Source organism: Schistocerca gregaria, chromosome 10 (genome assembly GCF_023897955.1).
Source record: "Schistocerca gregaria isolate iqSchGreg1 chromosome 10, iqSchGreg1.2, whole genome shotgun sequence".
Taxonomy (NCBI): domain Eukaryota; kingdom Metazoa; phylum Arthropoda; class Insecta; order Orthoptera; family Acrididae; genus Schistocerca; species Schistocerca gregaria.
Genome location: NC_064929.1, coordinates 60,982,152 through 61,005,835, shown reverse-complemented (window position 1 = coordinate 61,005,835; position 23,684 = coordinate 60,982,152).

Here is a 23,684-nt window from a genome sequence, read left to right as displayed (position 1 = left end):
GAGACATACCTCCCGTGGAGGAAAGTGCGCATGGTGACTGTTGTATTCAATCCCGATGCAATTTCTGTGTTTCATCAACACTCCCTAAGTCCACAGATTACAGAATGCCACCAGATGTGCATCGGAAACTACTACTGGTATTCCAGGGAGCGATCAAAGCGTAGACTGTTTGAGACATTACGCCCATAGAGGAAAGTGCGCATGGTATCTGCTGTATTCAATCCCGATGCAATTTCTGTGTTTCATCAACACTTTGAAGGTCCACAGATTACAGATTGTCTCCAGATGTGCATCGGAAACTACTACTGGTCTTCCTGGGAACGATCAAAACGTAGACTGTTTGAGAATTACTCCCATGGAGGAAAGTAAGCATGGTAACTGTTGTTTTCAATCCCAATGCAATTTCTGTGTTTCATCAACACTTTGAAGGTCCACAGCTTACAGAATGCCACCAGATGTGCATCGAAAACTACTTCTGGTCTTCCAGGGAACGATCAAAGCGTAGACTGTTTGAGACATACCTCCCGTGGAGGAAAGTGGGCATGGTAACTGTTGTATTCAATCCCGATGCAATTTCTGTGTTTCATCAACACTTTGAAGGTCCACACATTACAGATTGTCTCCAGATGTGCATTGGAAACTACTACTGGTCTTCCTGGGAACGATCAAAACGTAGAGTGTTTGAGAATTACTCCCATTGAGGAAAGTAGGCATGGTAACTGTTGTATTCAATCCCGATGCAATTTCTGTGTTTCATCAACACTTTCAAGGTCCACAGATTACAGAATGCCACAAGATGTGCATCGGAAACTACTACTGGTCTTCCAGGGAAATATCAAAGCGTAGACTGTTTGAGACATTACCCCCGTGGAGGAATGTGCGCATGGCGACTGTTGAATTCAATCCCGATGCAATTTCTGTGTTTCATCAACACTCTGATAGTCCACAGATTACAGAATGCCACCAGATGTGCATCGCAAACTACTACGGGTCTTCCAGGGAACGATCAAAGCGTAGACTGTTCGAGACATACTTCCCGTGGAGGAAAGTGCGCATGGTGACTGTTGTATTCAATCCCAATGCAACTTCTGTGTTTCATCAACACTCAGATAGTCTACAGATTACAGAATGATACAAGATGTGCATCGGAAACTATTAATGGTCTTCCAGGGAACGATCAAAGCGTAGACTGTTTGAGACATTACTCCCATAGAGGAAAGTGCGCATGCTGAGTGTTGTATTCAATCCCGAGGCAATTTCTGTGTTTCATCAACACTTTGAAGGTCCACAGATTACAGATTGTCTCCAGATGTGCATCGGAAACTACTACTGGTCTTTCTGGGAACGATCAAAACGTAGACTGTTTGAGAATTACTCCCATGGAGGAAAGTAGGCATGGTAACTCTTGTATTCAATCCCGATGCAATTTCTGTGTTTCATCAACACTTTGAAGGTCCACACATTACAGATTGCCACCTGATGTGCATCGGAAACTATTTCTAGTCTTCCAGTAAACGATCAAAGCGTAGACTGTTTGAGACATACCTCCCGTGGAAGAAAGTGCGCAAGGTGACTGTTGTATTCAATCCCGATGCAATTTCTGTGTTTCATCAACACTCTGATAGTCCATAGATTACAGAATGAGACCAGATGTGCATCGTAAACTACTAGTGCTCTTCCAGGGAATGATCAAAGAGTAGACTGTTTGAGAATTACTCCCATGGAGGAAAGTGGGCATGGTGACTGTTGTATTCAATCCTGATGCAATTTCAGTGTTTATTCAACACACTGATAGTCCACAGATTACAGAATGCCACCAGACGTGCATCGGAAGCTACTACTGGTCTCCCAGGTAATGATCAAAGCGTAGACTGTTTGAGACATTACTCCCATGGAGGAAAGTGCACATGGTGACTGTTGTATTCAATTCCGATGCAATTTCTGTGTTTCATCAACACTCCCTAAGCCCACAGATTACAGAATGCCACCAGATGTGCATCGGAAACTACTACTGGTCTTCCAGGGAACGATAATAGCGTAGACTGTTTGAGACATTACTCCCATAGAGGAAAGTGCGCATGGTAATTGTTGTATTCAATCCCAATGCAATTTCTGTGTTTCATCAACACTTTGAAGGTCCACAGCTTACAGAATGCCACCAGATGTGCATCGGAAACTACTTCTGGTCTTCCAGGGAACGATCAAAGCGTAGACTGTTTGAGACATACCTCCCGTAGAGGAAAGTGCGCATGGTTAGTGTTGTATTCAATCCCGATGCAATTTCTGTGTTTCATCAACACTCTGATTGTCCACAGATTACAGAATGCCACCAGATGTGCATCGGAAACTACTACTGGTCTTCCAGGGAACGATCAAAGCGTAAATTGTTTGCGAATTACTCTCTGGAGGAAAGAGCGCATGGTGAATGTTGTATTGAATCCCGATGAAATTTCTGTGTTTCATCAACACTCTGATAGTCCACAGATTACAGAATGCCTCCAGATGTGCATCGAGACTACTACTGGTCTTCCAGGGAACGATCAAAGCGTAGACTGTTCGAGACATTACTACCATGGAGGAAAGTGCGCATTGTAACTGTTGTATTGAATCCCGATGCAATTACTGTGTTTCACCAACACTTTGAAGGTCCACAGATTACAGATTGTCTCCAGATGTGCATCGGAAACTACCACTGGTCTTCCTGGGCACGATCAAAACGTAGAGTGTTTGAGAATTACTCCCATTCAGGAAAGTACGCATGGTAACTGTTGTATTCAATCCCGATGCAATTTCTGTGTTTCATCAACACTTTGAAGGTCCACAGATTACAGAATGCCACCAGATGTGCATCGGAAACTACTACTGGTCTTCCAGGGAACGATCAAAGCGTAGACTGTTTGAGACATTACTCCCATAGAGGAAAGTGCGCATGCTGACTGTTGTATTCAATCCCGATGCAATTTCTGTGTTTCATCAACACTCTGATAGTCCACAGATTACAGATTTTCTCCAGATGTGCATCGGAAACTACTACTGGTCTTCCTGGGAACGATCAAAACGTAGACTGTTTGAGAATTACTCCCATGGAGGAAAGTAGGCATGGTAACTGTTCTATTCAATCCCGATGCAATTTCTGTGTTTAATCAACACTCCCTAAGTCCACAGATTACAGAATGCCACCAGATGTACTTCGGAAACTACTACTGGTATTCCAGGGAACGATCAAAGCGTAGCCTGTTAGAGACATTACTCCCGTGTAGGAAAGTGCGCATGGCCACTGTTGAATTGAATCCCGATGCAACATCTGTGTTTCATCAACACTCTTATAGTCCACAGATTACAGAGTGCCTCCAGATATGCATCGGAAACTACTACTGGTCTTAAAGGGAACGATCAAAGCTTAGACTGTTTGAGACATTACTCCCATGGAGGAAAGTGCACATGGGGACTGTTGTATTCAATTCCGATGCAATTTCTGTGTTTCATCAACACTCTGATAGTCCACAGATTACAGAATGCCACCAGATGTGCATCGGAAATTACTACTGGTCTTCAAGGGAACGATCAAAGCGTAGACTGTTTCAGACATTACTCCCATGGAGGAAAGTGCGGATGGTGACTGTTGTATTCAATCCCGATACAGTTTCTGTGTTTCATCAACACTCAATAAGTCCACAGATTACAGAATGCCACCAGATGTGCATCGGAAACTACTACTGGTCTTCCAGGGAACGATCAAAACGTAGACTGTTTGAGACATTACACCCATAGAGGAAAGTGCGCATGGTAACTGTTGTATTCAGTCCCGATGCAATTTCTGTGTTTCATCAACACTTTGAAGGTATACAGATTACAGATTGTCTCCAGATGTGCATTGGAAACTACTACTGGTCTTCCTGGGAACGATCAATACGTAGAGTGTTTGAGAATTACTCCCATTTAGGAAACAACGCATGGTAACTGTTGTAATCAATCCCGATGCAATTTCTGTGTTTCATCAACACTTTGAAGGTCCACAGATTACAGAATGCCACCAGATGTGCATCGCAAACTACTACTGGTCTTCCAGGGAACGATCAAAGCGTAGACTGTTCGAGACATACCTCCCGTGGAGGAAAGTGCGCATGGTGACTGTTGTATTCAATCCCAATGCAACTTCTGTGTTTCATCAACACTCAGATAGTCTACAGATTACAGAATGATACCAGATGTGCATCGGAAACTACTAATGGTCTTCCAGGGAACGATCAAAGCGTAGACTGTTTGAGACATTACTCCCATAGAGGAAAGTGCGCATGCTGAGTGTTGTATTCAATCCCGAGGCAATTTCTGTGTTTCATCAACACTTTGAAGGTCCACAGATTGCAGATTGTCTCCAGATGTGCATCGGAAACTACTACTGGTCTTTCTGGGAACGATCAAAACGTAGACTGTTTGAGAATTACTCCCATGGAGGAAAGTAGGCATGGTAACTCTTGTATTCAATCCCGATGCAACTTCTGTGTTTCATCAACACTTTGAAGGTCCACACATTACAGATTGCCACCTGATGTGCATCGGAAACTATTTCTAGTCTTCCAGTTAACGATCAAAGCGTAGACTGTTTGAGACATACGTCCCGTGGAAGAAAGTTCGCAAGGTGACTGTTGTATTCAATCCCGATGCAATTTCTGTGTTTCATCAACACTCTGATAGTCCATAGATTACAGAATGAGACCAGATGTGCATCGTAAACTACTAGTGCTCTTCCAGGGAATGATCAAAGAGTAGACTGTTTGAGAATTACTCCCATGGAGGAAAGTGGGCATGGTGACTGTTGTATTCAATCCTGATGCAATTTCAGTGTTTATTCAACACACTGATAGTCCACAGATTACAGAATGCCACCAGACGTGCATCGGAAGCTACTACTGGTCTCCCAGGTAATGATCAAAGCGTAGACTGTTTGAGACATTACTCCCATGGAGGAAAGTGCACATGGTGAATGTTGTATTCAATTCCGATGCAATTTCTGTGTTTCATCAACACTCCCTAAGCCCACAGATTACAGAATGCCACCAGATGTGCATCGGAAACTACTACTGGTCTTCCAGGGAACGATAATAGCGTAGACTGTTTGAGACATTACTCCCATAGAGGAAAGTGCGCATGGTAACTGTTGTATTCAATCCCGATGCAATTTCTGTGTTTTATCAACACTTTGAAGGTCCACAGATTGCAGATTGTCTCCAGATGTGCATCGGAAACTACTACTGGTCTTCCTGGGAACGATGAAAACGTAGACTGTTTGAGAGTTACTCCCATGGAGGAAAGTAAGCATGGTAACTGTTGTATTCAATCCCAATGCAATTTCTGTGTTTCATCAACACTTTGAAGGTCCACAGCTTACAGAATGCCACCAGATGTGCATCGGAAACTACTTCTGGCCTTCCAGGGAACGATCAAAGCGTAGACTGTTTGAGACATACCTCCCGTAGAGGAAAGTGCGCATGGTTAGTGTTGTATTCAATCCCGATGCAATTTCTGTGTTTCATCAACACTCTGATAGTCCACAGATTACAGAATGCCACCAGATGTGCATCGGAAACTACTACTGGTCTTCCAGGGAACGATCAAAGCGTAAACTGTTTGCGAATTACTCTCTGGAGGAAAGAGCGCATGGTGAATGTTGTATTGAATCCCGAAGAAATTTCTGTGTTTCATCAACACTCTGATAGTCCACAGATTACAGAATGCCTCCAGATGTGCATCGAGACTACTACTGGTCTTCCAGGGAACGATCAAAGCGTAGACTGTTTGAGACATTACTACCATGGAGGAAAGTGCGCATGGTGACTGTTGTATTTAATCCCGATGCATTTTCTGTGTTCCATCAACACTCTGATTGTCCACAGATTACAGAATGCCTTTAGATCTGCATCGCAAACTACTACTGGTCTTCCAGGGAACGATCAAAGCGTAGACTGTTTGAGACATTACTACCATGGAGGAAAGTGCACATGGTGACTGTTGTATTCAATTCCGATGCAATTCCTGTGTTTCATCAACACTCCCTAAGTCCACAGATTACAGAATGCCACCAGATGTGCATCGGAAACTACTACTGGTTTTCCAGGGAACGATAATAGCGTAGACTGTTTGAGACATTACTCCCATAGAGGAAAGTGCGCATTGTAACTGTTGTATTGAATCCCGATGCAATTACTGTGTTTCACCAACACTTTGAAGGTCCACAGATTACAGATTGTCTCCAGATGTGCATCGGAAACTACCACTGGTCTTCCTGGGAACGATCAAAACGTAGAGTGTTTGAGAATTACTCCCATTCAGGAAAGTACGCATGGTAACTGTTGTATTCAATCCCGATGCAATTTCTGTGTTTCATCAACACTTTGAAGGTCCACAGATTACAGAATGCCACCAGATGTGCATCGGAAACTACTACTGGTCTTCCAGGGAACGATCAAAGCGTAGACTGTTTGAGACATTACTCCCATAGAGGAAAGTGCGCATGCTGACTGTTGTATTCAATCCCGATGCAATTTCTGTGTTTCATCAACACTCTGATAGTCCACAGATTACAGATTGTCTCCAGATGTGCATCGGAAACTACTACTGGTCTTCCTGGGAACGATCAAAACGTAGACTGTTTGAGAATTACTCCCATGGAGGAAAGTAGGCATGGTAACTGTTCTATTCAATCCCGATGCAATTTCTGTGTTTCATCAACACTCCCTAAGTTCACAGATTACAGAATGCCACCAGATGTACATCGGAAACTACTACTGGTATTCCAGGGAACGATCAAAGCGTAGCCTGTTAGAGACATTACTCCCGTGGAGGAAAGTGCGCATGGCCACTGTTGAATTGAATCCCGATGCAACATCTGTGTTTCATCAACACTCTTATAGTCCACAGATTACAGAGTGCCTCCAGATGTGCATCGGAAACTACTACTGGTCTTAAAGGGAACGATCAAAGCTTAGACTGTTTGAGACATTACTCCCATGGAGGAAAGTGCACATGGGGACTGTTGTATTCAATTCCGATGCAATTTCTGTGTTTCATCAACACTCTGATAGTCCACAGATTACAGAATGCCACCAGACGTGCATCGGAAGCTACTACTGGTCTTCCAGGTAACGATCAAAGCGTAGACTGTTTGGGACATTACTCCCGTGGAGGAAAGTGCGCATGGTGAATGTTGTATTCAATCCCGATGCAATTTCTGTGTTTCATCAACACTCTGATAGTCTACAGATTACAGAATGACTCCAGATGTGCATCGGAAACTACCACTGGTCTTCCAGTGAACGATCAAAGCGTAGACTTTTTAAGACATTACTCAAATGGAGGAAAGTGCGCATGGTGACTGTTGTATTCAATCCGATGCATTTACTGTGTTTCATCAACACTCTGATAGTCCATAGATTACAGAATGCCTTTAGATGTGCATCGGAAACTACTACTGGTCTTCCAGGGAACGATCAAAGCGTAGAGTGTTTGAGACATTACTCGCATGGAGGAAAGTGCACATGGTGATTGTTGTATTCAATTCCGATGCAATTTCTGTGTTTCATCAACACTCTGATAGTCCACAGATTACAGAATGCCACCAGATGTGCATCGGAAATTACTACTGGTCTTGAAGGGAACGATCAAAGCGTAGACCGTGTCAGACATTACTCCCATGGAGGAAAGTGCGTATGTTGATTGTTTTATTCAATCCCGATGCAATTTCTGTGTTTCATCAACACTCTGATAGTCCACAGATTGCAGAATGGAACCAGATGTGCATCGGAAGCTACTACTGATCTTCGAGGGAACGATCAAAGTGTAGACTGTTCGAGACATACCTCCCGTGGAGGAAAGTGCGCATGGTGACTGTTGTATTCAATCCCGATGCAATTTCTGTGTTTCAGCAACACTCCCTAAGTCCACAGATTACAGAATGCCACCAGATGTGCATCGGAAACTACTACTGGTATTCCAGGGAGCGATCAAAGCGTAGACTGTTTGAGACATTACTCCCATAGAGGAAAGTGCGCATGGTATCTGCTGTATTCAATCCCGATGCAATTTCTGTGTTTCATCAACACTTTGAAGGTCCACAGATTACAGATTGTCTCCAGATGTGCATCGGAAACGACTACTGGTCTTCCTGGGAACGATCAAAACGTAGACTGTTTGAGAATTACTCCCATGGAGAAAGTAAGCATGGTAACTGTTGTATTCAATCCCAATGCAATTTCTGTGTTTCATCAACACTTTGAAGGTCCACAGCTTACAGAATGCCACCAGATGTGCATCGGAAACTACTTCTGGTCTTCCAGGGAACGATCAAAGCGTAGACTGTTTGAGACATACCTCCCGTGGAGGAAAGTGCGCGTGGTGAGTGTTGTATTCAATCCCGATGCAATTTCTGTGTTTCATCAACACTCTGATAGTCCACAGATTACAGAATGCCACCAGATGTGCATCGGAAACTACTACTGGTCTTCCAGGGAACGATCAAAGCATAAACTGTTTGGGAATTACTCTCTGGAGGAAAGTGCGCATGGTGAATGTTGTATTGAATCCCGATGAAATTTCTGTGTTTCATCAACACTCTGATAGTCCACATATTACAGAATGCCTCCAGATGTGCATCGGAAACTACTACTGGTCTTCCAGGAAACGATCAAAGCGTAGACTGTTTGAGACATTACTCCCATGGAGGAAAGTGCGCATGGTGACTGTTGTATTTAATCCCGATGCATTTTCTGTGTTCCATCAACACTCTGATAGTCCACAGATTACAGAATGCCTTTAGATGTGCATCGCAAACTACTACTGGTCTTAAAGGGAACGATCAAATCGTAGACTGTTTGAGACATTACTCCCATGGAGGAAAGAGCACATAGTGACTGTTCTATTCAATTCCGATGCAATTTCTGTGTTTCATCAACACTCCCTAAGCCCACAGATTACAGAATGCCACCAGATGTGCATCGGAAACTACTACTGGTCTTCCAGGGAACGATAATAGCGTAGACTGTTTGAGACATTACTCCCATAGAGGAAAGTGCGCATGGTAACTGTTGTATTCAATCCCGATGCAATTTCTGTGTTTCATCAACACTTTGATAGTCCACAGATTACAGAATGCCACCAGATGTGCATCGGAAACTACTACTGGCCTTTCAGGGAAATATCAAGTCGTAGACTGATTGAGACATTACCCCCGTGGAGGAAAGTGCGCATGGCGACTGTTGTATTCAATCCCGAGCAATTTCTGTGTTTCATCAACACTCTGATAGTCCACAGATTACAGAATGCCACCAGATGTGCATCGCAAACTACTACTGGTCTTCCAGGGAACGATTAAAGCGTAGACTGTTCGAGACATACCTCCCGTGGAGGAAAGTGCGCATGGTGACTGTTCTATTCAATCCCGATGCAATTTCTGTGTTTCATCAACACTCAGATAGTCCACAGATTACAGAATGCCACCAGATGTGCATCGGAAACTACTACTGGTCTTCCAGGGAACGATCAAAGCGTAGACTGTTTGAGACATTACTCCCATAGAGGAAAGTGCGCATGCTGGCTGTTGTATTCAACCCCGATGCAATTTCTGTGTTTCATCAACACTTTGAAGGTCCACAGATTACAGATTGTCTCCAGATGTGCATCGGAAACTACTACTGGTCTTCCTGGGAACGATCAAAACGTAGAGTGTTTGAGAATTACTCCCATGAAGGAAAGTAGGCATGGTAAATGTTGTATTCAATCCCGATGCAATTTCTGTGTTTCATGAACACTTTGAACATCCACAGATTACAGAATGCCACCTGATGTGTATCGGAAACTACTTCTGGTCTTCCAGTTAACGATCAAAGCGTAGACTGTTTGAGACATACGTCCCGTGGAAGAAAGTGCGCAAGGTGACTGTTGTATTCAATCCCGATGCAATTTCTGTGTTTCATCAACACTCTGATAGTCCATAGATTACAGAATGAGACCAGATGTGCATCGTAAACTACTAGTGCTCTTCCAGGGAATGATCAAAGAGTAGACTGTTTGAGAATTACTCCCATGGATGAAAGTGGGCATGGTGACTGTTGTATTCAATCCTGATGCAATTTCAGTGTTTATTCAACACACTGATAGTCCACAGATTACAGAATGCCACCAGACGTGCATCGGAAGCTACTACTGGTCTCCCAGGTAATGATCAAAGCGTAGACTGTTTGAGACATTACTCCCATGGAGGAAAGTGCACATGGTGAATGTTGTATTCAATTCCGATGCAATTTCTGTGTTTCATCAACACTCCCTAAGCCCACAGATTACAGAATGCCACCAGATGTGCATCGGAAACTACTACTGGTCTTCCAGGGAACGATAATAGCGTAGACTGTTTGAGTCATTACTCCCATAGAGGAAAGTGCGCATGGTAACTGTTGTATTCAATCCCGATGCAATTTCTGTGTTTTATCAACACTTTGAAGGTCCACAGATTGCAGATTGTCTCCAGATATGCATCGGAAACTACTACTGGTCTTCCTGGGAACGATCAAAGCGTAGACTGTTTGAGACATTACTACCATGGGGGAAAGTGCACATGGTGACTGTTGTATTCAATTCCGATGCAATTCCTGTGTTTCATCAACACTTTGAAGGTCCACAGCTTACAGATTGCCACCAGATGTGCATCGGAAACTACTTCTGGTCTTCCAGGGAACGATCAAAGCGTAGACTGTTTGAGACATACCTCCCGTAGAGGAAAGTGCGCATGGTTAGTGTTGTATTCAATCCCGATGCAATTTCTGTGTTTCATCAACACTCTGATAGTCCACAGATTACAGAATGCCACCAGATGTGCATCGGAAACTACTACTGGTCTTCCAGGGAACGATCAAAGCGTAAACTGTTTGCGAATTACTCTCTGGAGGAAAGAGCGCATGGTGAATGTTGTATTGAATCCCGATGAAATTTCTGTGTTTCATCAACACTCTGATAGTCCACAGATTACAGAATGCCTCCAGATGTGCATCGAGACTACTACTGGTCTTCCAGGGAACGATCAAAGCGTAGACTGTTTGAGACATTACTACCATGGAGGAAAGTGCGCATGGTGACTGTTGTATTTAATCCCGATGCATTTTCTGTGTTCCATCAACACTCTGATTGTCCACAGATTACAGAATGCCTTTAGATCTGCATCGCAAACTACTACTGGTCTTCCAGGGAACGATCAAAGCGTAGACTGTTTGAGACATTACTACCATGGAGGAAAGTGCACATGGTGACTGTTGTATTCAATTCCGATGCAATTCCTGTGTTTCATCAACACTCCCTAAGTCCACAGATTACAGAATGCCACCAGATGTGCATCGGAAACTACTACTGGTCTTCCAGGGAACGATAATAGCGTAGACTGTTTGAGACATTACTCCCATAGAGGAAAGTGCGCATTGTAACTGTTGTATTGAATCCCGATGCAATTACTGTGTTTCACCAACACTTTGAAGGTCCACAGATTACAGATTGTCTCCAGATGTGCATCGGAAACTACCACTGGTCTTCCTGGGAACGATCAAAACGTAGAGTGTTTGAGAATTACTCCCATTCAGGAAAGTACGCATGGTAACTGTTGTATTCAATCCCGATGCAATTTCTGTGTTTCATCAACACTTTGAAGGTCCACAGATTACAGAATGCCACCAGATGTGCATCGGAAACTACTACTGGTCTTCCAGGGAACGATCAAAGCGTAGACTGTTAGAGACATTACTCCCATAGAGGAAAGTGCGCATGCTGACTGTTGTATTCAATCCCGATGCAATTTCTGTGTTTCATCAACACTCTGATAGTCCACAGATTACAGATTGTCTCCAGATGTGCATCGGAAACTACTACTGGTCTTCCTGGGAACGATCAAAACGTAGACTGTTTGAGAATTACTCCCATGGAGGAAAGTAGGCATGGTAACTGTTCTATTCAATCCCGATGCAATTTCTGTGTTTCATCAACACTCCCTAAGTCCACAGATTACAGAATGCCACCAGATGTACATCGGAAACTACTACTGGTATTCCAGGGAACGATCAAAGCGTAGACTGTTTAAGACATTACTCAAATGGAGGAAAGTGCGCATGGTGACTGTTGTATTCAATCCGATGCATTTACTGTGTTTCATCAACACTCTGATAGTCCATAGATTACAGAATGCCTTTAGATGTGCATCGGAAACTACTACTGGTCTTCCAGGGAACGATCAAAGCGTAGAGTGTTTGAGACATTACTCGCATGGAGGAAAGTGCACATGGTGATTGTTGTATTCAATTCCGATGCAATTTCTGTGTTTCATCAACACTCTGATAGTCCACAGATTACAGAATGCCACCAGATGTGCATCGGAAATTACTACTGGTCTTGAAGGGAACGATCAAAGCGTAGACCGTGTCAGACATTACTCCCATGGAGGAAAGTGCGTATGTTGATTGTTTTATTCAATCCCGATGCAATTTCTGTGTTTCATCAACACTCTGATAGTCCACAGATTGCAGAATGCAACCAGATGTGCATCGGAAGCTACTACTGATCTTCGAGGGAACGATCAAAGTGTAGACTGTTCGAGACATACCTCCCGTGGAGGAAAGTGCGCATGGTGACTGTTGTATTCAATCCCGATGCAATTTCTGTGTTTCATCAACACTCCCTAAGTCCACAGATTACAGAATGCCACCAGATGTGCATCGGAAACTACTACTGGTATTCCAGGGAGCGATCAAAGCTTAGACTGTTTGAGACATTACTCCCATAGAGGAAAGTGCGCATGGTATCTGCTGTATTCAATCCCGATGCAATTTCTGTGTTTCATCAACACTTTGAAGGTCCACAGATTACAGATTGTCTCCAGATGTGCATCGGAAACTACTACTGGTCTTCCTGGGAACGATCAAAACGTAGACTGTTTGAGAATTACTCCCATGGAGGAAAGTAAGCATGGTAACTGTTGTATTCAATCCCAATGCAATTTCTGTGTTTCATCAACACTTTGAAGGTCCACAGCTTACAGAATGCCACCAGATGTGCATCGGAAACTACTTCTGGTCTTCCAGGGAACGATCAAAGCGTAGACTGTTTGAGACATACCTCCCGTGGAGGAAAGTGCGCGTGGTGAGTGTTGTATTCAATCCCGATGCAATTTCTGTGTTTCATCAACACTCTGATAGTCCACAGATTACAGAATGCCACCAGATGTGCATCGGAAACTACTACTGGTCTTCCAGGGAACGATCAAAGCATAAACTGTTTGGGAATTACTCTCTGGAGGAAAGTGCGCATGGTGAATGTTGTATTGAATCCCGATGAAATTTCTGTGTTTCATCAACACTCTGATAGTCCACATATTACAGAATGCCTCCAGATGTGCATCGGAAACTACTACTGGTCTTCCAGGGAACGATCAAAGCGTAGACTGTTTGAGACATTACTCCCATGGAGGAAAGTGCGCATGGTGACTGTTGTATTTAATCCCGATGCATTTTCTGTGTTCCATCAACACTCTGATAGTCCACAGATTACAGAATGCCTTTAGATGTGCATCGCAAACTACTACTGGTCTTAAAGGGAACGATCAAAGCGTAGACTGTTTGAGACATTACTCCCATGGAGGAAAGAGCACATAGTGACTGTTCTATTCAATTCCGATGCAATTTCCGTGTTTCATCAACACTCCCTAAGCCCACAGATTACAGAATGCCACCAGATGTGCATCGGAAACTACTACTGGTCTTCCAGGGAACGATAATAGCGTAGACTGTTTGAGACATTACTCCCATAGAGGAAAGTGCGCATGGTAACTGTTGTATTCAATCCCGATGCAATTTCTGTGTTTCATCAACACTTTGATAGTCCACAGATTACAGAATGCCACCAGATGTGCATCGGAAACTACTACTGGCCTTTCAGGGAAATATCAAGTCGTAGACTGATTGAGACATTACCCCCGTGGAGGAAAGTGCGCATGGCGACTGTTGTATTCAATCCCGAGCAATTTCTGTGTTTCATCAACACTCTGATAGTCCACAGATTACAGAATGCCACCAGATGTGCATCGCAAACTACTACTGGTCTTCCAGGGAACGATCAAAGCGTAGACTGTTCGAGACATACCTCCCGTGGGGGAAAGTGCGCATGGTGACTGTTCTATTCAATCCCGATGCAATTTCTGTGTTTCATCAACACTCAGATAGTCCACAGATTACAGAATGCCACCAGATTTGCATCGGAAACTACTACTGGTCTTCCAGGGAACGATCAAAGCGTAGACTGTTTGAGACATTACTCCCATAGAGGAAAGTGCGCATGCTGACTGTTGTATTCAATCCCGATGCAATTTCTGTGTTTCATCAACACTTTGAAGGTCCACAGATTACAGATTGTCTCCAGATGTGCATCGGAAACTACTACTGGTCTTCCTGGGAACGATCAAAACGTAGAGTGTTTGAGAATTACTCCCATGGAGGAAAGTAGGCATGGTAAATGTTGTATTCAATCCCGATGCAATTTCTGTGTTTCATGAACACTTTGAACATCCACAGATTACAGAATGCCACCTGATGTGTATCGGAAACTACTTCTGGTCTTCCAGGTAACGATCAAAGCGTAGACTGTTTGAGACATACCTCCCGTGGAAGAAAGTGCGCAAGGTGACTGTTGTATTCAATCCCGATGCAATTTCTGTGTTTCATCAACACTCTGATAGTTTACAGATTTCAGAATGCCACCAGATGTGCATCGGAAATTACTACTGGTCTTCAAGGGAACGATCAAAGCGTAGACAGTTTCAGACATTACTCCCATGGAGGAAAGTGCGGATGGTGACTGTTGTATTCAATCCCGATACAGTTTCTGTGTTTCATCAACACTCAATAAGTCCACAGATTACAGAATGCCACCAGATGTGCATCGGAAACTACTACTGGTCTTCCAGGGAACGATCAAAACGTAGACTGTTTGAGACATTACACCCATAGAGGAAAGTGCGCATGGTAACTGTTGTATTCAGTCCCGATGCAATTTCTGTGTTTCATCAACACTTTGAAGGTCCACAGATTACAGATTGTCTCCAGATGTGCATTGGAAACTACTACTGGTCTTCCTGGGAACGATCAATACGTAGAGTGTTTGAGAATTACTCCCATTTAGGAAACAACGCATGGTAACTGTTGTAATCAATCCCGATGCAATTTCTGTGTTTCATCAACACTTTGAAGGTCCACAGATTACAGAATGCCACCAGATGTGCATCGCAAACTACTACTGGTCTACCAGGGAACGATCAAAGCGTAGACTGTTCGAGACATACCTCCCGTGGAGGAAAGTGCGCATGGTGACTGTTGTATTCAATCCCAATGCAACTTCTGTGTTTCATCAACACTCAGATAGTCTACAGATTACAGAATGATAACAGATGTGCATCGGAAACTATTAATGGTCTTCCACTGAACGATCAAAGCGTAGACTGTTTGAGACATTACTCCCATAGAGGAAAGTGCGCATGCTGAGTGTTGTATTCAATCCCGAGGCAATTTCTGTGTTTCATCAACACTTTGAAGGTCCACAGATTACAGATTGTCTCCAGATGTGCATCGGAAACTACTACTGGTCTTTCTGGGAACGATCAAAATGTAGACTGTTTGAGAATTACTCCCATGGAGGAAAGTAGGCATGGTAACTCTTGTATTCAATCCCGATGCAATTTCTGTGTTTCATCAACACTTTGAAGGTCCACACATTACAGATTGCCACCTGATGTGCATCGGAAACTTTTTCTAGTCTTCCAGTTAACGATCAAAGCGTAGACTGTTTGAGACATACCTCTCGTGGAAGAAAGTGCGCAAGGTGACTGTTGTATTCAATCCCGATGCAATTTCTGTGTTTCATCAACACTCTGATAGTCCATAGATTACAGAATGAGACCAGATATGCATCGTAAACTACTAGTGCTCTTCCAGGGAATGATCAAAGAGTAGACTGTTTGAGAATTACTCCCATGGAGGAAAGTGGGCATGGTGACTGTTGTATTCAATCCTGATGCAATTTCAGTGTTTATTCAACACACTGATAGTCCATAGATTACAGAATGCCAGCAGACGTGCATCGGAAGCTACTACTGGTCTCCCAGGTAATGATCAAAGCGTAGACTGTTTGAGACATTACTCCCATGGAGGAAAGTGCACATGGTGACTGTTGTATTCAATTCCGATGCAATTTCTGTGTTTCATCAACACTCCCTAAGCCCACAGATTACAGAATGCCACCAGATGTGCATCGGAAACTACTACTGGTCTTCCAGGGAACGATAATAGCGTAGACTGTTTGAGACATTACTCCCATAGTGGAAAGTGCGCATGGTAACTGTTGTATTCAATCCCGATGCAATTTCTGTGTTTTATCAACACTTTGAAGGTCCACAGATTGCAGATTGTCTCCAGATGTGCATCGGAAACTACTACTGGTCTTCCTGGGAACGATGAAAACGTAGACTGTTTGAGAGTTACTCCCATGGAGGAAAGTAAGCATGGTAACTGTTATATTCAATCCCAATGCAATTTCTGTGTTTCATCAACACTTTGAAGGTCCACAGCTTACAGAATGCCACCAGATGTGCATCGGAAACTACTTCTGGTCTTCCAGGGAACGATCAAAGCGTAGACTGTTTGAGACATACCTCCCGTAGAGGAAAGTGCGCATGGTTAGTGTTGTATTCAATCCCGATGCAATTTCTGTGTTTCATCAACACTCTGATTGTCCACAGATTACAGAATGCCACCAGATGTGCATCGGAAACTACTACTGGTCTTCCAGGGAACGATCAAAGCGTAAACTGTTTGCGAATTACTCTCTGGAGGAAAGAGCGCATGGTGAATGTTGTATTGAATCCCGATGAAATTTCTGTGTTTCATCAACACTCTGATAGTCCACAGATTACAGAATGCCTCCAGATGTGCATCGAGACTACTACTGGTCTTCCAGGGAACGATCAAAGCGTAGACTGTTCGAGACATTACTACCATGGAGGAAAGTGCGCATGGTGACTGTTGTATTTAATCCCGATGCATTTTCTGTGTTCCATCAACACTCTGATTGTCCACAGATTACAGAATGCCTTTAGATCTGCATCGCAAACTACTACTGGTCTTCCAGGGAACGATCAAAGCGTAGACTGTTTGAGACATTACTACCATGGAGGAAAGTGCACATGGTGACTGTTGCATTCAATTCCGATGCAATTTCTGTGTTTCATCAACACTCCCTAAGTCCACAGATTACAGAATGCCACCAGATGTGCATCGGAAACTACTACTGGTCTTCCAGGGAACGATAATAGCGTAGACTGTTTGAGACATTACTCCCATAGAGGAAAGTGCGCATTGTAACTGTTGTATTGAATCCCGATGCAATTACTGTGTTTCACCAACACTTTGAAGGTCCACAGATTACAGATTGTCTCCAGATGTGCATCGGAAACTACCACTGGTCTTCCTGGGAACGATCAAATCGTAGAGTGTTTGAGAATTACTCCCATTAAGGAAAGTACGCATGGTAACTGTTGTATTCAATCCCGATGCAATTTCTGTGTTTCATCAACACTTTGAAGGTCCACAGATTACAGAATGCCACCAGATGTGCATCGGAAACTACTACTGGTCTTCCAGGGAACGATCAAAGCGTAGACTGTTTGAGACATTACTCTCATAGAGGAAAGTGCGCAAGCTGACTGTTGTATTCAATCCCGATGCAATTTCTGTGTTTCATCAACACTCTGATAGTCCACAGATTACAGATTTTCTCCAGATGTGCATCGGAAACTACTACTGGTCTTCCTGGGAACGATCAAAACGTAGACTGTTTGAGAATTACTCCCATGGAGGAAAGTAGGCATGGTAACTGTTCTATTCAATCCCGATGCAATTTCTGTGTTTCATCAACACTCCCTAAGTCCACAGATTACAGAATGCCACCAGATGTACATCGGAAACTACTACTGGTATTCCAGGGAACGATCAAAGCGTAGCCTGTTAGAGACATTACTCCCGTGGAGGAAAGTGCACATGGCCACTGTTGAATTGAATCCCGATGCAACATCTGTGTTTCATCAACACTCTTATAGTCCACAGATTACAGAGTGCCTCCAGATGTGCATCGGAAACTACTACTGGTCTTAAAGGGAACGATCAAAGCTTAGACTGTTTGAGTCATTACTCCCATGGAGGAAAGTGCACATGGGGACTGTTGTATTCAATTCCGATGCAATTTCTGTGTTTCATCAACACTCTGATAGTCCACAGATTACAGAATGCCACCAGATGTGCATCGGAAATTACTACTGGTCTTCAAGGGAACGATCAAAGCGTAGACAGTTTCAGACATTACTCCCATGGAGGAAAGTGCGGATGGTGACTGTTGTATTCAATCCCGATACAGTTTCTGTGTTTCATCAACACTCAATAAGTCCACAGATTACAGAATGCCACCAGATGTGCATCGGAAACTACTACTGGTCTTCCAGGGAACGATCAAAACGTAGACTGTTTGAGACATTACACCCATAGAGGAAAGTGCGCATGGTAACTGTTGTATTCAGTCCCGATGCAATTTCTGTGTTTCATCAACACTTTGAAGGTATACAGATTACAGATTGTCTCCAGATGTGCATTGGAAACTACTACTGGTCTTCCTGGGAACGATCAATACGTAGAGTGTTTGAGAATTACTCCCATTTAGGAAACAACGCATGGTAACTGTTGTAATCAATCCCGATGCAATTTCTGTGTTTCATCAACACTTTGAAGGTCCACAGATTACAGAATGCCACCAGATGTGCATCGCAAACTACTACTGGTCTTCCAGGGAACGATCAAAGCGTAGACTGTTCGAGACATACCTCCCGTGGGGGAAAGTGCGCATGGTGACTGTTGTATTCAATCCCGATGCAATTTCTGTGTTTCATCAACACTTTGAAGGTCCACAGATTACAGATTGTCTCCAGATGTGCATCGGAAACTACTACTGGTCTTCCTGGGAACGATCAAAACGTAGAGTGTTTGAGAATTACTCCCATGGAGGAAAGTAGGCATGGTAAATGTTGTATTCAATCCCGATGCAATTTCTGTGTTTCATGAACACTTTGAACATCCACAGATTACAGAATGCCACCTGATGTGTATCGGAAACTACTTCTGGTCTTCCAGGTAACGATCAAAGCGTAGACTGTTTGAGACATACCTCCCGTGGAAGAAAGTGCGCAAGGTGACTGTTGTATTCAATCCCGATGCAATTTCTGTGTTTCATCAACACTCTGATAGTTTACAGATTTCAGAATGCCACCAGATGTGCATCGGAAATTACTACTGGTCTTCAAGGGAACGATCAAAGCGTAGACAGTTTCAGACATTACTCCCATGGAGGAAAGTGCGGATGGTGACTGTTGTATTCAATCCCGATACAGTTTCTGTGTTTCATCAACACTCAATAAGTCCACAGATTACAGAATGCCACCAGATGTGCATCGGAAACTACTACTGGTCTTCCAGGGAACGATCAAAACGTAGACTGTTTGAGACATTACACCCATAGAGGAAAGTGCGCATGGTAACTGTTGTATTCAGTCCCGATGCAATTTCTGTGTTTCATCAACACTTTGAAGGTCCACAGATTACAGATTGTCTCCAGATGTGCATTGGAAACTACTACTGGTCTTCCTGGGAACGATCAATACGTAGAGTGTTTGAGAATTACTCCCATTTAGGAAACAACGCATGGTAACTGTTGTAATCAATCCCGATGCAATTTCTGTGTTTCATCAACACTTTGAAGGTCCACAGATTACAGAATGCCACCAGATGTGCATCGCAAACTACTACTGGTCTACCAGGGAACGATCAAAGCGTAGACTGTTCGAGACATACCTCCCGTGGAGGAAAGTGCGCATGGTGACTGTTGTATTCAATCCCAATGCAACTTCTGTGTTTCATCAACACTCAGATAGTCTACAGATTACAGAATGATAACAGATGTGCATCGGAAACTATTAATGGTCTTCCACTGAACGATCAAAGCGTAGACTGTTTGAGACATTACTCCCATAGAGGAAAGTGCGCATGCTGAGTGTTGTATTCAATCCCGAGGCAATTTCTGTGTTTCATCAACACTTTGAAGGTCCACAGATTACAGATTGTCTCCAGATGTGCATCGGAAACTACTACTGGTCTTTCTGGGAACGATCAAAATGTAGACTGTTTGAGAATTACTCCCATGGAGGAAAGTAGGCATGGTAACTCTTGTATTCAATCCCGATGCAATTTCTGTGTTTCATCAACACTTTGAAGGTCCACACATTACAGATTGCCACCTGATGTGCATCGGAAACTTTTTCTAGTCTTCCAGTTAACGATCAAAGCGTAGACTGTTTGAGACATACCTCTCGTGGAAGAAAGTGCGCAAGGTGACTGTTGTATTCAATCCCGATGCAATTTCTGTGTTTCATCAACACTCTGATAGTCCATAGATTACAGAATGAGACCAGATATGCATCGTAAACTACTAGTGCTCTTCCAGGGAATGATCAAAGAGTAGACTGTTTGAGAATTACTCCCATGGAGGAAAGTGGGCATGGTGACTGTTGTATTCAATCCTGATGCAATTTCAGTGTTTATTCAACACACTGATAGTCCATAGATTACAGAATGCCAGCAGACGTGCATCGGAAGCTACTACTGGTCTCCCAGGTAATGATCAAAGCGTAGACTGTTTGAGACATTACTCCCATGGAGGAAAGTGCACATGGTGACTGTTGTATTCAATTCCGATGCAATTTCTGTGTTTCATCAACACTCCCTAAGCCCACAGATTACAGAATGCCACCAGATGTGCATCGGAAACTACTACTGGTCTTCCAGGGAACGATAATAGCGTAGACTGTTTGAGACATTACTCCCATAGTGGAAAGTGCGCATGGTAACTGTTGTATTCAATCCCGATGCAATTTCTGTGTTTTATCAACACTTTGAAGGTCCACAGATTGCAGATTGTCTCCAGATGTGCATCGGAAACTACTACTGGTCTTCCTGGGAACGATGAAAACGTAGACTGTTTGAGAGTTACTCCCATGGAGGAAAGTAAGCATGGTAACTGTTATATTCAATCCCAATGCAATTTCTGTGTTTCATCAACACTTTGAAGGTCCACAGCTTACAGAATGCCACCAGATGTGCATCGGAAACTACTTCTGGTCTTCCAGGGAACGATCAAAGCGTAGACTGTTTGAGACATACCTCCCGTAGAGGAAAGTGCGCATGGTTAGTGTTGTATTCAATCCCGATGCAATTTCTGTGTTTCATCAACACTCTGATTGTCCACAGATTACAGAATGCCACCAGATGTGCATCGGAAACTACTACTGGTCTTCCAGGGAACGATCAAAGCGTAAACTGTTTGCGAATTACTCTCTGGAGGAAAGAGCGCATGGTGAATGTTGTATTGAATCCCGATGAAATTTCTGTGTTTCATCAACACTCTGATAGTCCACAGATTACAGAATGCCTCCAGATGTGCATCGAGACTACTACTGGTCTTCCAGGGAACGATCAAAGCGTAGACTGTTCGAGACATTACTACCATGGAGGAAAGTGCGCATGGTGACTGTTGTATTTAATCCCGATGCATTTTCTGTGTTCCATCAACACTCTGATTGTCCACAGATTACAGAATGCCTTTAGATCTGCATCGCAAACTACTACTGGTCTTCCAGGGAACGATCAAAGCGTAGACTGTTTGAGACATTACTACCATGGAGGAAAGTGCACATGGTGACTGTTGCATTCAATTCCGATGCAATTTCTGTGTTTCATCAACACTCCCTAAGTCCACAGATTACAGAATGCCACCAGATGTGCATCGGAAACTACTACTGGTCTTCCAGGGAACGATAATAGCGTAGACTGTTTGAGACATTACTCCCATAGAGGAAAGTGCGCATTGTAACTGTTGTATTGAATCCCGATGCAATTACTGTGTTTCACCAACACTTTGAAGGTCCACAGATTACAGATTGTCTCCAGATGTGCATCGGAAACTACCACTGGTCTTCCTGGGAACGATCAAATCGTAGAGTGTTTGAGAATTACTCCCATTAAGGAAAGTACGCATGGTAACTGTTGTATTCAATCCCGATGCAATTTCTGTGTTTCATCAACACTTTGAAGGTCCACAGATTACAGAATGCCACCAGATGTGCATCGGAAACTACTACTGGTCTTCCAGGGAACGATCAAAGCGTAGACTGTTTGAGACATTACTCTCATAGAGGAAAGTGCGCAAGCTGACTGTTGTATTCAATCCCGATGCAATTTCTGTGTTTCATCAACACTCTGATAGTCCACAGATTACAGATTTTCTCCAGATGTGCATCGGAAACTACTACTGGTCTTCCTGGGAACGATCAAAACGTAGACTGTTTGAGAATTACTCCCATGGAGGAAAGTAGGCATGGTAACTGTTCTATTCAATCCCGATGCAATTTCTGTGTTTCATCAACACTCCCTAAGTCCACAGATTACAGAATGCCACCAGATGTACATCGGAAACTACTACTGGTATTCCAGGGAACGATCAAAGCGTAGCCTGTTAGAGACATTACTCCCGTGGAGGAAAGTGCACATGGCCACTGTTGAATTGAATCCCGATGCAACATCTGTGTTTCATCAACACTCTTATAGTCCACAGATTACAGAGTGCCTCCAGATGTGCATCGGAAACTACTACTGGTCTTAAAGGGAACGATCAAAGCTTAGACTGTTTGAGTCATTACTCCCATGGAGGAAAGTGCACATGGGGACTGTTGTATTCAATTCCGATGCAATTTCTGTGTTTCATCAACACTCTGATAGTCCACAGATTACAGAATGCCACCAGATGTGCATCGGAAATTACTACTGGTCTTCAAGGGAACGATCAAAGCGTAGACAGTTTCAGACATTACTCCCATGGAGGAAAGTGCGGATGGTGACTGTTGTATTCAATCCCGATACAGTTTCTGTGTTTCATCAACACTCAATAAGTCCACAGATTACAGAATGCCACCAGATGTGCATCGGAAACTACTACTGGTCTTCCAGGGAACGATCAAAACGTAGACTGTTTGAGACATTACACCCATAGAGGAAAGTGCGCATGGTAACTGTTGTATTCAGTCCCGATGCAATTTCTGTGTTTCATCAACACTTTGAAGGTATACAGATTACAGATTGTCTCCAGATGTGCATTGGAAACTACTACTGGTCTTCCTGGGAACGATCAATACGTAGAGTGTTTGAGAATTACTCCCATTTAGGAAACAACGCATGGTAACTGTTGTAATCAATCCCGATGCAATTTCTGTGTTTCATCAACACTTTGAAGGTCCACAGATTACAGAATGCCACCAGATGTGCATCGCAAACTACTACTGGTCTTCCAGGGAACGATCAAAGCGTAGACTGTTCGAGACATACCTCCCGTGGAGGAAAGTGCGCATGGTGACTGTTGTATTCAATCCCAATGCAACTTCTGTGTTTCATCAACACTCAGATAGTCTACAGATTACAGAATGATACCAGATGTGCATCGGAAACTACTAATGGTCTTCC